The 13,105-nt window shown below is 28.9% G+C and overlaps 1 protein-coding gene across 1 annotated transcript in view; it reads left to right on the top strand.

Moving 5' to 3' along the window:
- The window catches only part of LOC148235865 (lachesin-like), a 318,708-nt gene that overhangs the window by 17,798 nt on the left and 287,805 nt on the right, over positions 1 to 13,105 (top strand). The gene's annotated exons all lie outside the window — the stretch shown is intronic.

Consider the following 13,105-nt stretch of genomic DNA (forward strand, 5'->3'; position numbering starts at 1 on the left):
ACAAAATTTCTTATTAAAAATCTAACCATCATGATTTTTTTCCCCATTTTTAATGATGGTTATTGTACAAACAAGAAACGTAGTATTTAACATTGAAAAGCTGAATAGTTCATGCAAAAGAAGCATTTTTAAACGCTGATATTTTGCCCGCGATGAGCAAGAGTAAGGGACGTGATCGTGACTTTTTAGGACACTTAAGTTACCTTATAAAGATGTCTTAGATTTCCTTTTATGAACTTTTTGTTTTTTAAATTATTAAGTTATTTTTAATATACAAGTAAATAACATTTTAAATTGCACTATTGATTCAAAATTTTGGTAATATCAATTTTCATTTTATTATTATGATGGTTAAAAATTAAGCTAATATATAAAGGCAAAACATATTGAATATATTTAAGCGAGTCGTAAAGCAGCATTTATTGCTTTTAAACTTAATAATTCTTTTAATGTTGGTACTGTAAGAAAATGTTTAATGCAATGGTGGCTTTCAAAACTTTGTGCTAAGTACGAGATTTTTTAACGTAGAGAAGACCATATGCGTCGTTTTTCAGATGTTAACGACCGATTACACTGATTTTGAAAAGGCTTTTGATTAATTTAGTCATGCCATTATATTTTTATATGTTTTATATTGAAAACATTAAAAGTAAACAAATTCTTACTTTACGCCAATGCTCATAAAAAAAATTCATTAAGGATTGTAAAAATCTTAAATTTTATGATGAAAATCAATGTGCATTGCCATCACCAAAAAGTATACTATTTAGTATAAATAATTTCATTCCATGATATATTTTAGAGAATAAAAATAAAATGATTATATAATGGATAATAATCTGCCTCATTACGTAAAAGTGAAAACCTGTTTAGGTGTGCCATTTTAAAAGAACTACAAATTTAAACACTATATAAAAAATATGTGATTTAAAATGTGCGATTTGTCTTTCAATAAGCGCATCAATTTAAGAGTTCGAGGACATTGTGTGCTCTGTATAATCACATACAGTAATCTTTAACATGCCTTTTCGGTCTGTTTGCCCATAATAACTGCTATAATTTTTATATAAATGGTCCAAAAACATGTTTCTCAGATATATTTATATGAGATACTGTAAAAATTATCCATTTTTATTTTTTAATGTATACTGGGATATGATTCTCTCAGGTCACGTCAACGAGTGTATTTGTGAAAGCACTTTTTCAAATTGCTGGTAGGGAATATTTACAGTCTGGAAATACTATTTTTTTTTTTGCTCTATCTAATTATCGACGCTTGCGTTACGGTTATATCCAAGAGAATTAAATAAATCCCCAATAAGTGCAGCTTTTCGACCTTTTAACCATCTGTAGGATAGTAACGATTTGTTTTCATCCAGATACCAGCATCATTATTTATATTTTTTTCTGTAAATATTTTTAGTATTTTTTTCTGTAGTTTTCATGTATTTAAATAAATAAACACCAAATAATAATTGCGCAAGACCAAATAAAACATCATAGTTACAAATAAATCTCTAAGATTTGGAATAACATACTCCAACTTCAGATTAAAAAGTTGTTCATTCTTTTTTTAAAGTTGACCATAATGGAGTTGACAAAAGTTGGGTTCGTCGATAAGCTATTAATTTAGAAAATAAAGTAAAGCACACATGTTTGTTAAATAACCACTTCAATATGTTGAATGTTCATTACCTATTTACAAATTTCTTAACAGAAACGCTTCTTTCAGACATTAGCTTAGGTTATATACAAAACGAGTTATTCATTTGGGCAATTACATTATAATTTTAACATACAATTTGCGTTGTACGAAAACAAGGTCTACGTCTGCAAATATTTGCATTTATAGAAAATTCGAAACACGCAACTCGAAATTATTTTGTTTCGTTAACTTTTCGTTCGGACGAGCTCATCTCGTTTTATTTATTAACCTTCCATTTTAACCCGTAACGGACACCCGGCCGGCTCGCTCCACGGTCTAATAACTCGCCAGGGGTCGCTTTCACCCCCCTTGGCCAGCTTCTACGGGAAACTGGCTAAAGCCGCAGTCAGGAATCGCACGGCTCGCGGATAAAATATTGCGGATTAAATTATGAATGCGAAAGTGTAATAAAATTAACTTGCAAGAGGAATAGGAACGGCCGGGCCCGCCTTTGTTGGCAAACACGAATCGTATTTGCCTGTGCGCGTTTACACCAATTTGCATACTTACACGGCACCTACCCCTTGCTATGTAGGTAAGGGCGAAAGTCGCGCAATAATTAAAGGCAATATTTGACGCTTAACGCGCGAACGTGTTTAAACAATACTGGAACGCAAAGGGTTAAATATACTAGGTACATATGTACAACATACGTATTATAAATACGCCCAGTGCCGAGAGTGAGGGAGAGGAAGAAGTAAACAAAACTGTGGTTAACAAGAATTTTACACAATGCATGTGCTTAACTAAGATATGAGAATTTTAAATATATTATTTTATAATTTTTTTTTATATAATTCAATTTTTATAGATCTGTATAATTGCAAACTATTATATTTATGTGAGAGTTTTTAACATTGTTTGGCATGACAGACTTAATTTATCGGTTCATGAATGATAAAAACTTTGTATTCATCTATAATTGACATCTACAGTCCCAATTAGAATGGAAAATATACTATGAGTTTGTGCTATACGTGGTCAACCTAGCAATGACTTAACGAATGCTATTGCTTATAAAATGCATAATTTTTAAAGATTCTGAAGTCATTAAAGGCATTTATTAAATATCGTATTTTGAAAAAAATAAATATAAATGTGTAAAAAGGTTATAATCTATAGAAAAAGGGTCACGAAAAATGGAAGATAACCCAAAATTAAAATTCTGATTAGTTTAATTTTGCAACAGTTACTAGTACGTCTTGCATTATCGTGAAGTAATATCGATTCAATTCTCTTAATTTTCTATGCATTGTTTCCAATTTTTTTATAATATGATTATACTGTAAAATTGTTGCTTGCTTTAAGAAACAGACGAATAATCATTTCCCCAGAATACCATCATATTGTTATTATATTTTTTTTTTGGTACAAGCTCAGTCCTGATCTCTTATGATTTATGTCGAGAATCCATTTTTTCCTATTGTTTATAACTATTGAAAATAAAATTTGAAACGTAGCGGTTTTTGCTTTTCGGTCAGGTTATGCAGTACCTATTTGTTGATTAAATTAATCTTTTGTATGACATCTAGAGTTCGTGAAACGGTTGCAGGATAAACCTTAATGTCTGCTGCGAGTTGCTTGTGGATTATATATGTAGGTGTTTTTTATTTTTTTATCAACAAAGATATGCAATACAATGTTATTTTGCTAGTAAAAAACTCTCGAACCACCGGCATGCAGTTTTTCGACTTACAGTAACTTCATAAAATTTATATTTCTTGTAGTCTGATGCGAGTGTTTAAATGGTTGTTTTTGGATTAGCACAAAGTTTTTTTAATTGTCAGCAGATTAAGGTTTTCCGTGAGGCTCATTATAAAGATTTAAAAAATCCTTTAAATCCTAACTTGATTTCTTTGGTGGCCTGCGTTGCATGGTGTTTTTATTTAAACTTGTACTTTTGTCGACAGCATAATGTACAGAATTCTAAAAAATCAACTAACGCAGATGCGAAAAAATAAAGAACACATTTCCCTCTTCTTAAATAAAAAAAAACGTTTTCTACGAACGTTTTTTCCAATCATAGCACTTTTCTAAATTAGTGAAAATCGGCTGCTTGATATGAAACAATAAAATAGTTAGTGTCCTTATGATCATATCATGGGTGTTTATTTTTGTTAGGACAGAGTTTTTATTTGTTTTCATATATATTTTATGTGCCAATTAATAATTTTAAGTTTTTCGTGTGTGCGTCCGCAAGCTCTAGATTTTTGAGCTGGACTAGTCAATGCGAAGAGAGAAGCAGTGGCTTCTGCGATCTTTGATGTTTTGTTGATATCCATCCTTAATATACTAAGTTCGTACAAACTTAGTCAGTCTAAGTTTGAAAGCTCTTGAAGTTCTGATACCTTAAACTCTGAAGTGAAAGATCAAGTATGAATGCCAAAACAATAAAGTATCAGAGGAGTAGTTATTGGTGACCCGCGTTCCCGTATAATCTATGACTCACTTGATAATAGGTTTTCCGCTGCTTTTTAGTGGGACAATCGATAAGTAAAGGTTAGTTATATTTTTTTAAACAAATTGCCATTAGCTGCATCGGCCGTTTCACAGACAATCCCGAGTGCATGCGTAATCATTTCTCAAGGCAACGGATATTTTAAATCCTTTTTGATTTATGACGGATACTTTGTGACTTAACCTGTTACTATGTAACTCATTGTACTAATAGTTTTCTAATTGTTATAAATTAATTGTGAGTGATTCAATTGCTAATCCCGACACTACTTTTTAAAGCTGTTATTGAAGAATGATGTTGAACTGGCTATTGTCAAAAGTTTTGCGAATTTAATAGCCAGAGCCAAAAATAATTTGGACAGGGGTTATATAAGTTGCTTTTAGTGTCAAAAGTCTGAAAAAAAACATTGATATGGGTTGTGTGGCACATATCATTCAGTTAGATATAATTATTATTTTTTGCTTAACGATCTTCAACTGATAAAATCCACGATTTCACAGTCATATTTATTACTTTTAAATAAAAAATGTATCTAACCAGAATCATTTCTCTTTGCAACAAAAATTCATAAAAATAATATTTTAAAAATCGATTTCGTCTATAAATTAATGTTTCCAAATATGAATTATTTTATATTATTATTATTTTATAAATATAATAGTTATCACAAAGCTTATTATTCATATTTTATTAAAAATTAATTTCTTATATAAAATAATTTATTAAGAAATTCTTCTACATCAATTATTTAATCGTAGCACACATTATACAAATATTAGGTTACGTTACGTGACCATTATCGTTTAAATTTTATCGCTGCTAATACAAACAGATTGATATATCCCTAAAATATTTCAGCCACGCGTATATGGAATTAATTATATTTAATACCAATCACTTAAGAATATACCTACTTTGACCATAACGATAACGTCATTGGCCGCATTTGGGTGTGTAAATGTTGAAAGTTCGTGACAGGGCCGAAATGGCAATGTCTAGCGATACGAGAGCTGGATTGATAAGTAGTGGACGAAATACGCTTTGAACACGAATATGAAATCAAAAGATTGGCAGGAAAAGTATATATTAAAATCATATAAGAAATTGAAATAACAACTATTACATTATGACAATACTAAAATATTTAGAAAAACATATAAACGATAATAATAAAATAATTTTATGTAATTCTTTCGGATTTTGCAGTTTTTATTGTTTTGTTAAACTGTGTTTTAATAATCTACTTATTTTATAACAAATTTAAAGTTATAAATTATTTTTAATAAGGTTTAATTTGATAAAATATAATTTTTTTTTAAAAATAGTATGAGACTTCTTATATTGACTTCTATTACTATTCTAAAAAATATGGCATTTCTTATAATATAGTGCACAATATTAGTTTTATTTTACTAGTCAATTGAACTATTGTTTATCTTAACATCAATCTCTGTTACATAAACAAAATTATACATTCATACTAATCTTCATCTCATCTACAATTGTATCAGTACCTTACTCCATTAACTAGTACTTTCTTAGCATAGTCATGAACTCATGAGTGTTTGTCGTTCGCCGACAAGCGTCGACAGAACTCCAGGCTTTCGTGTACATTTTCCTAATACGCCAAATGAGTAATACTTTAGCGAGTTTGTCTGGAATGTTGCGCAAATTCTTCGGGCGTCGGCAATCTCCATTAAAGACTTTCGTACCACCTGAAAAGTTTGAGGTGTAATAAGTGAGTGCCGAGTAGTCTGTTAAAATACTTTCCAGCAGCCACCGTAGCCCTCCACTCATCCTCCTCCACTTCGTCTTCGCTTCTCATTATAATAATATGAGCATATTATGCACGGAGTAGGTTTTATTGTTCGTAATTATGAGGTTTTGCGGAGATAAACGACTTGTTTGAATAAATTACCGCAAGGAAAGTCTATTCAGGGACCGGCGCGGGGATTTTTAAAGACTTTTTTGCACGGTCATAACGGGAGACAAGCGGGAGCACTCTATTTATATATTCCTGTGTGGATTTTATGTTTTCGTTTTCAGTGGGTTTTTTTTTATTTTCTTCCTCAACTATAGTATAACTCAGCACGACGAAAATGTAAATAGTACATGAAATAACTGCGCGGTACCCTGTTAATTAATCTTACATAGTTAAAGTCACTTTGCCCGACTTTCGCACTGGAGCGTTTCGTTGTGTGTATTATATTGAAAAAAGCACTCGTCGCGCTCCAGTTAACACTCGCTACTATTTTTATGAACTTTAAATTATTTCAAAGACTTTTTACAACACCTTAATATAAAATATAAAATTAATTATAAGGTTAAAATAATATATATTTATATTTCAAATTTATGTTATTACACTACTAGTGAAATAAATGCTGAAAATATTTATTTAACTTTTAATTAAAATGGTGGGAATAAATGTTGGTTTTTAATTACAGTGTTTAATACTTGCTATATAAATTTGTATAAAAAATTGTTATTAAGAAATAGTAAATACCAAATTAATTATTATTTTTCTGCTCTATGCATTTTAAAATATCTTAGTCGCTTGGTTAGCTAAAAACGTTTATTTTCACTTAACATCTTTGTTGACACTATTAATGCTCATCATGAAAATGATTGGCTTTAGTATCTATGTTATGTATATTTTTTTAAAACAATGTTAAAAACATTGTACAAAAAGTATTTTACCATGCAAATAAGCTTATTTAATAAATTTTAACTATCTAGTAATATACAGTTTTAAGATTCTGAATGCATATTGATATTTTCAAATATTAACCCAATATATGGTTGTAGGCAAGGCTGTAGTTGAGAAAATACAGGGGTATATACCGTATATCCTCTGTTATATTTGTAGAAAAAGCGTATACCCTTTGGTTAAATCAAAATATTCTGGCACCTGTTAATTCGCAACGCTCAAAAACCACGTGCCCCCTCACGTGCTGTGCGCATGCGCGCCTGCAGTTAGACCCCAGCGTTTGGGCATCATATGGAATGTTAATGAATCACCACTGCATATCCCGAGCTGTTCAAACCCAAACCTAACCTAAACAAATGAATCATTGCATCATTATATTTGCTTAAGTTAGGTTTGGGTTTGAACAACAAACGGACGTTTCGCAACAGTCCACATACATACGTACGCGCGCAAACACACACGTTTTTGTTGTTCTAAAAAATACTTTTTTACACAAAATAAGGCAAAGTATATTCGATTACCGATGCAATGTAGCGTTTACCAATATTTGATAAAAATATATTTCTAAAGTACATAATCAAATATATGAATATATACTATATAATATATAGAATATATTCAATAACACAGAGATATGTTTACTTTTATAAAAGTTGCGTTGATAATAAATTATTAGAAATTAATTTTTACAAAGAATGATTGATAAATTAAATTTAAGACACTGTTCAGATTCATCTGAATCTGAACAAAGATAATAAGCAACTTCCCAATGATATTTTTATATTGGATATAAAAAATATCAAACCAGATAATGTTCGTTTTGGGGAAACCGAAATGAAAAGACTTTGCAGATGTTTCAGCTTGAATGTTAAGAAAGCTATTCAGAGGCTGAAAGATTTTGTTGAAAATGACAACATCGTGCCCAATAGATTAAAGCCTTTTATCAATACAATTTTACCATTTTCGACTGCTGAATGTGAAGGCGGCTTTAATTTAATGAATAACATTATCACATATACACGAGCATCTCTGTCCATTTCTAATGTTTTGAATCTTATGTTTATGAATGCCAACGGACGAACAAAGAAATATGTTCGAATAACATAACGAATGAAGCGACAAAGATTTGTCTCTATGTAACCTTTTCATGTAATATGTGTTAAAATAAAGTTATTTTAACACATATTACATGAAAAGCCAATCTTTGTTTTTAATTATTCTATATAAAATTATTAGAATAATTTTAATCTTTATCTTTCACTTTTATTTATTTTTATTTTTTCTAATCCACGGTATGATAAAGTATACTATTGAAATATTAAATTGGGTATAAATATAGATGTAAATATAAGGTATATGATATTGTACAAAATAATCGTTACCGTATACCCTCCAAGAATTTCATGACTACATCACTGGTTGTAGGCGAGTGGCTGTATTATAAGATATTATTTTCTAGGCAGTATTTAGAAATATTATACCTCTGTAGTTAGAACACATCAATGGGTCACTCTTGTAGTGGGTATTCATTAATTTGTTCCGGTCAAAGGACATGAATTCATTTTGGCAAATAATTCTAGTAATATTGTAAATGTATTGCGAGAAATAGATTACTTTCTATAAACAGATATTATTTCTTACAAGTTTTATTTTTATTCTAAAATTATATAACATTTATACAAACTTAGATTTACATAATCAATTATTATTAAATACTATTTTATTCATTTAATATATGTGTAAAATAAAAAAATTAATTACCATTTTTAAATGTTACACACAGAAGTTGATGATTAATGTCTATCTGTTAAGCATTATGAAAGATAAAAAAAATATTCATTGTAAATCTTTACTTATAACTTGACAGGCAGAATCACTAAGTTAATAGTGAAACACCAGACTAAAATCAAAGTCTGTAAATCATTTACACCTAGATCAATTTTATTGTAAAATTTTATCACCACATTCATACGTAAGAATTTATTTCATATAATCTAAAGTGATTTATTAGAATTTAAATTGTATGAATATTAAGCAATTGACGTCCTAGTTACAATAGAAATTAAAATATACTAGTGTCTATATGGGATTTAAACCTAGATATTAGTCACTGACATATACCACTGGACATTACAAATTACATTTTTTTATTTTAATTATATAAATAATTTTACAAACATATTGATTTATTAAATACATTTTACTATTTCCAAGTTTCCAATTTTTGTATTAGCTACGATATAATTAAAAAAAAAATCGTTGGTAGTTATAATTAAAAAAAGAACTAGATAACCTTTCATAATTTTAAGTAAACGAAAAAATGTTAATGGCTTTAAGTTTAAATATTCTTAAAATTTATGTTAGTTATATACATATATAAAAAGGACCAAAAATTATATTCTAAAACACGGTAGTTTATTTTAATGGATTGACATAAAGTAATAGTCAATACAGTTTCTTTTTGTTTTTACAGTCTTTTTTAAACATTTTATAGTTGCTTTTAATGAAAATAAAAATATTAAAATGCTTTTTAGGGATTACATACAATTTTTAGATATATTTTAATATAATTTATTGAAGCATATGTTTTAGAATGATATAAAAACCAACGTTATGTCCATCTAAGTATAGAATGGCCTTATTTACACTCAATATTCTTTTTGTCTCATGTATCAAAATATAATTAAAAAAACCTTGCATTGAACTAGATTACTTTATTTATGTTTCTGTTTAATTCATTTTATTTTAAAACGTGGTTTTTCGCATAATATATAATATTTTAATTTATATAATCTTTGCTTAATGTTGATTTTTCTATGGCGTAATTAATTAGATAATTATTTTTTACGTTTAATATTAATAATGTATATTAATCAAATTCATAGACGACGTTTTATTTAAATAAAATAAAAATCATGCTGTGATATTTTATTATAATTTTACATTGTACAAATTGAACAATTGTGCTATTTATACAAGAAAAATAAAAAATCCATAGTGCAGTAATTATGCTGAACAATTTCAGCTTTTTTGGAAAAAATCTTATAAGTTCACTGCTAAAATAATCATTTTGTTTCAAATATATTTTCAGCTGTATAAAACATTATATTTAACGTAAACTTTTATATTTTAAATATGGATTAATAAAACATAACATACTTAAAATGTAGGTAGACAGCTTGTCAGATAATTAAAATTACATATTCAGCATTAATTATCATATACTTTCAAGACTATACTAGTAAATTTTAAAAACTTGCGTCCCTGATATATAAATATATTTTTTTTATATTTTATTTTGAAGTTGAATTCTAAAATTATTAAATTGTATATGCCATGTTAGAAATGACTTATAATTTATTTTTATAGCTATCATGATAAGTTGACTAGAATTTTTATTTTAAAATAATATTTTTTATGCATCAAACGTAATACATATATTATATAACATAAACGAAAACGTGGCATTTCACGTTCTAGTTTCGCATATGTAAATGTAGCAACTGTAGCGATGTCATGCAAATAGTTTTTATGGCATTCCATGGCAAAAGCTGCACGTGCTATACACATAAATATAAAATAACATTCACAAATTTGATTATGGCAATAAAAAGCCATATAAAAACATTATGCAAAATGTACACGGCAATAATGCCCTCCTTAAGATAATAACAATAATAAAGCGGTGCAAAAGAGAAACAATGGCAAAAAGCATGTTACTACTAAGGCACACACAAAGCGAGAGTGGGCTCTTCTCGAGGGTCTGAAAAGATCCTCGGCGAAGTTTAACTCCGTTCGGGCTGGGGGTCTTTTCATATATCTTTCTTAGCCCTTTGTGACCCAGCTGGCAATAAATTACCGTAAAAAGTACATAACCAAAACTGTGTGTAAAGTAAGTTTCCTCCGAGGCGAAACCAGATGTAGGTATTATAAAATCGGCCCCCGAGAAAAATGCTGGCCAACTTTGGCAAAGTGTTAACTCTCTCAATGGATGGCGAAAATTATCAGACGGTCAACAATGTTGTTATAAATACATTACAATGATAAAAAATGTTCACCATATCTGGAGAAAAAAATACATACTTTTGCGAGTTATTTTAAGATTTTGACGACGTATATCGAATTCTTTTCACTAGAATCTTTATCGATTTTTACCTTTACTATTTATTTGATATGGTTCTATGAATATGAAGGCGTTATCTTTTGATACATTTCGTTACAAGCAAATATTTTCTTAAAAATAATATTTTCTCAGTATATTTACTTATAAATTGTTACAAAAAAAAATTGATAAAGATAATTTGATAGATTATGTTAAAAATTATTTCTATGAGTTTTGTTTTGACTAAAAAAAAACTTGATAAATGCCTACATTTTTTTAAAATATCATAATACAATATATAAAGGATTAATATTTGAAAAAAAAAATTATGAGAATGAACTCATTATATAATTAAATAGATTTCTCACAGTTTTATCTATTTTGTACTGAAAGTTGTTAGACAGATTGTAGTCTGTTCATTTTATGTAATTGTATTGTTTTATTCATGATGTAAATTATTACATATTTTTTTATATAATTTTAATTATTTAATACTTCCATTAATGGATGCTCCTAACGCAGGACAGATTTTTCCATTCATCCACACTTGCATTCTATTTTTTCTTTTAGAAGCACAGGTAGGATATTGTTTATAAACTCTCGAATTACACGGGCAAAGTAATTCTCAGAAGGAAAAAAATATCAAAGTATTCCGGTGTAAGCTAATGAATGCGATTAACTGAATTTGATACCTTTGTTATTAGAGCGCTTTCCTTTTGTTTACACCGAACATCTTGAATTCTCAAAAGCATTTTTAATGTATGCACGATCCGATCATATAAACACGGGATCGAATTTTTATTCAATATGTATATATTTATATTCACATTTACCAAGAAGTCCAAAAACGTAACTCAATATACGGAGATTTAAAGTTACATTATTACTAGGTGAACGCTCGTCGGAAAAGTTGGGGCAAGTAGAATTAAGTAGATAAGTGCTCGAGACACACAACTTGGTTTAGCTTTTAAAAAATTGAGCGAGACTTTAATATACAACGAAACGAGTAGATAAGGCTATTAAAAATATTGTAGAAAATATTTATTTGAAATATTGTAGGAAGTAGTCGATCTTTCCGTAATCAATTAATTGGTCAATTTGTTTGAATGTTTCTCCAGACTTCAATGTTCGAGTTGAAATACCGAACGTCTGAATAGGCTTAAATATAGATTAGTATACGAGCGGCTTATTCTCCACTGTCAGTTAGGGGATTTTTCCCATTAGCCAGTAATATTTTTCAGACAGAGCTATACTTGTTTTCTTTTACTCCAAATATGTTTTTTTAGGTAAGCCTTCTGCGAAGGTGCATCGGTAAATACTTAGCACCAAATATTGCGTTATTTAGGAAAATGTTTTCTTTCTCATGGTAACGTAACATGAACAGATTTTAGCTCGTTTGCCTTTATTCTTTAAATACGCAACCATTCTTGTATTTTGTTAATGTTTGAACCATGCGACCATCAGATTTCTATTTAAGGTTTCATATTATTAGTCTTCGTTGAATAAGCTAACATATTTGGATAATAAATAATAATATTGCCTTTCACAACTATAAATTAAAAGTTTAACTAGTTTTTATGAAAGAAATTTTCTCTAATAAATGTTAAAATATGCTTTGAATTGATTGTAGTACAATATAACTTCGTTTCTATTGGATATTGCTTTAATGTATTGTATAAAGTTTTATCGGTAATAATTCGATGGTATCAAATAGTACCTATTTTTAGTTTAAATTGTATGTCAGAGAGTCGCAAATGGTTGATAATGAATTTTTTACACCATGACATATAAATGAATGGTAAAATTGTAAAAACTTCTATTGATCTGAAAGCTACTACGTGAAAATATTTTGTTGTTTGTTATCGCCGACGGTAAAAGCACATTTGGCACAAAAAGAGTCAAGTTATTTCATTAAATAAATAAACGCAACGTCACTCACGTGCCGTCCATGTGTCGCGATAAGAGCGTTATTTTTGCGTCGCAAATTAACGGCACGCTACTGTACCGGCGACGTATCAATTCGTAATCGGACAGGTAAGCCGCCGTTTTGACTGTACAGTGACGTAGACTGTTCGAATCTATCATAACATGTTTTTTTTAATACATAAAATTGACGAAGCTATCAATTCG

Source organism: Plectrocnemia conspersa, unplaced genomic scaffold (genome assembly GCF_051122295.1).
Source record: "Plectrocnemia conspersa isolate PC_06_02 unplaced genomic scaffold, ASM5112229v1 ptg000004l, whole genome shotgun sequence".
Classification (NCBI taxonomy): Eukaryota; Metazoa; Arthropoda; class Insecta; order Trichoptera; family Polycentropodidae; genus Plectrocnemia; species Plectrocnemia conspersa.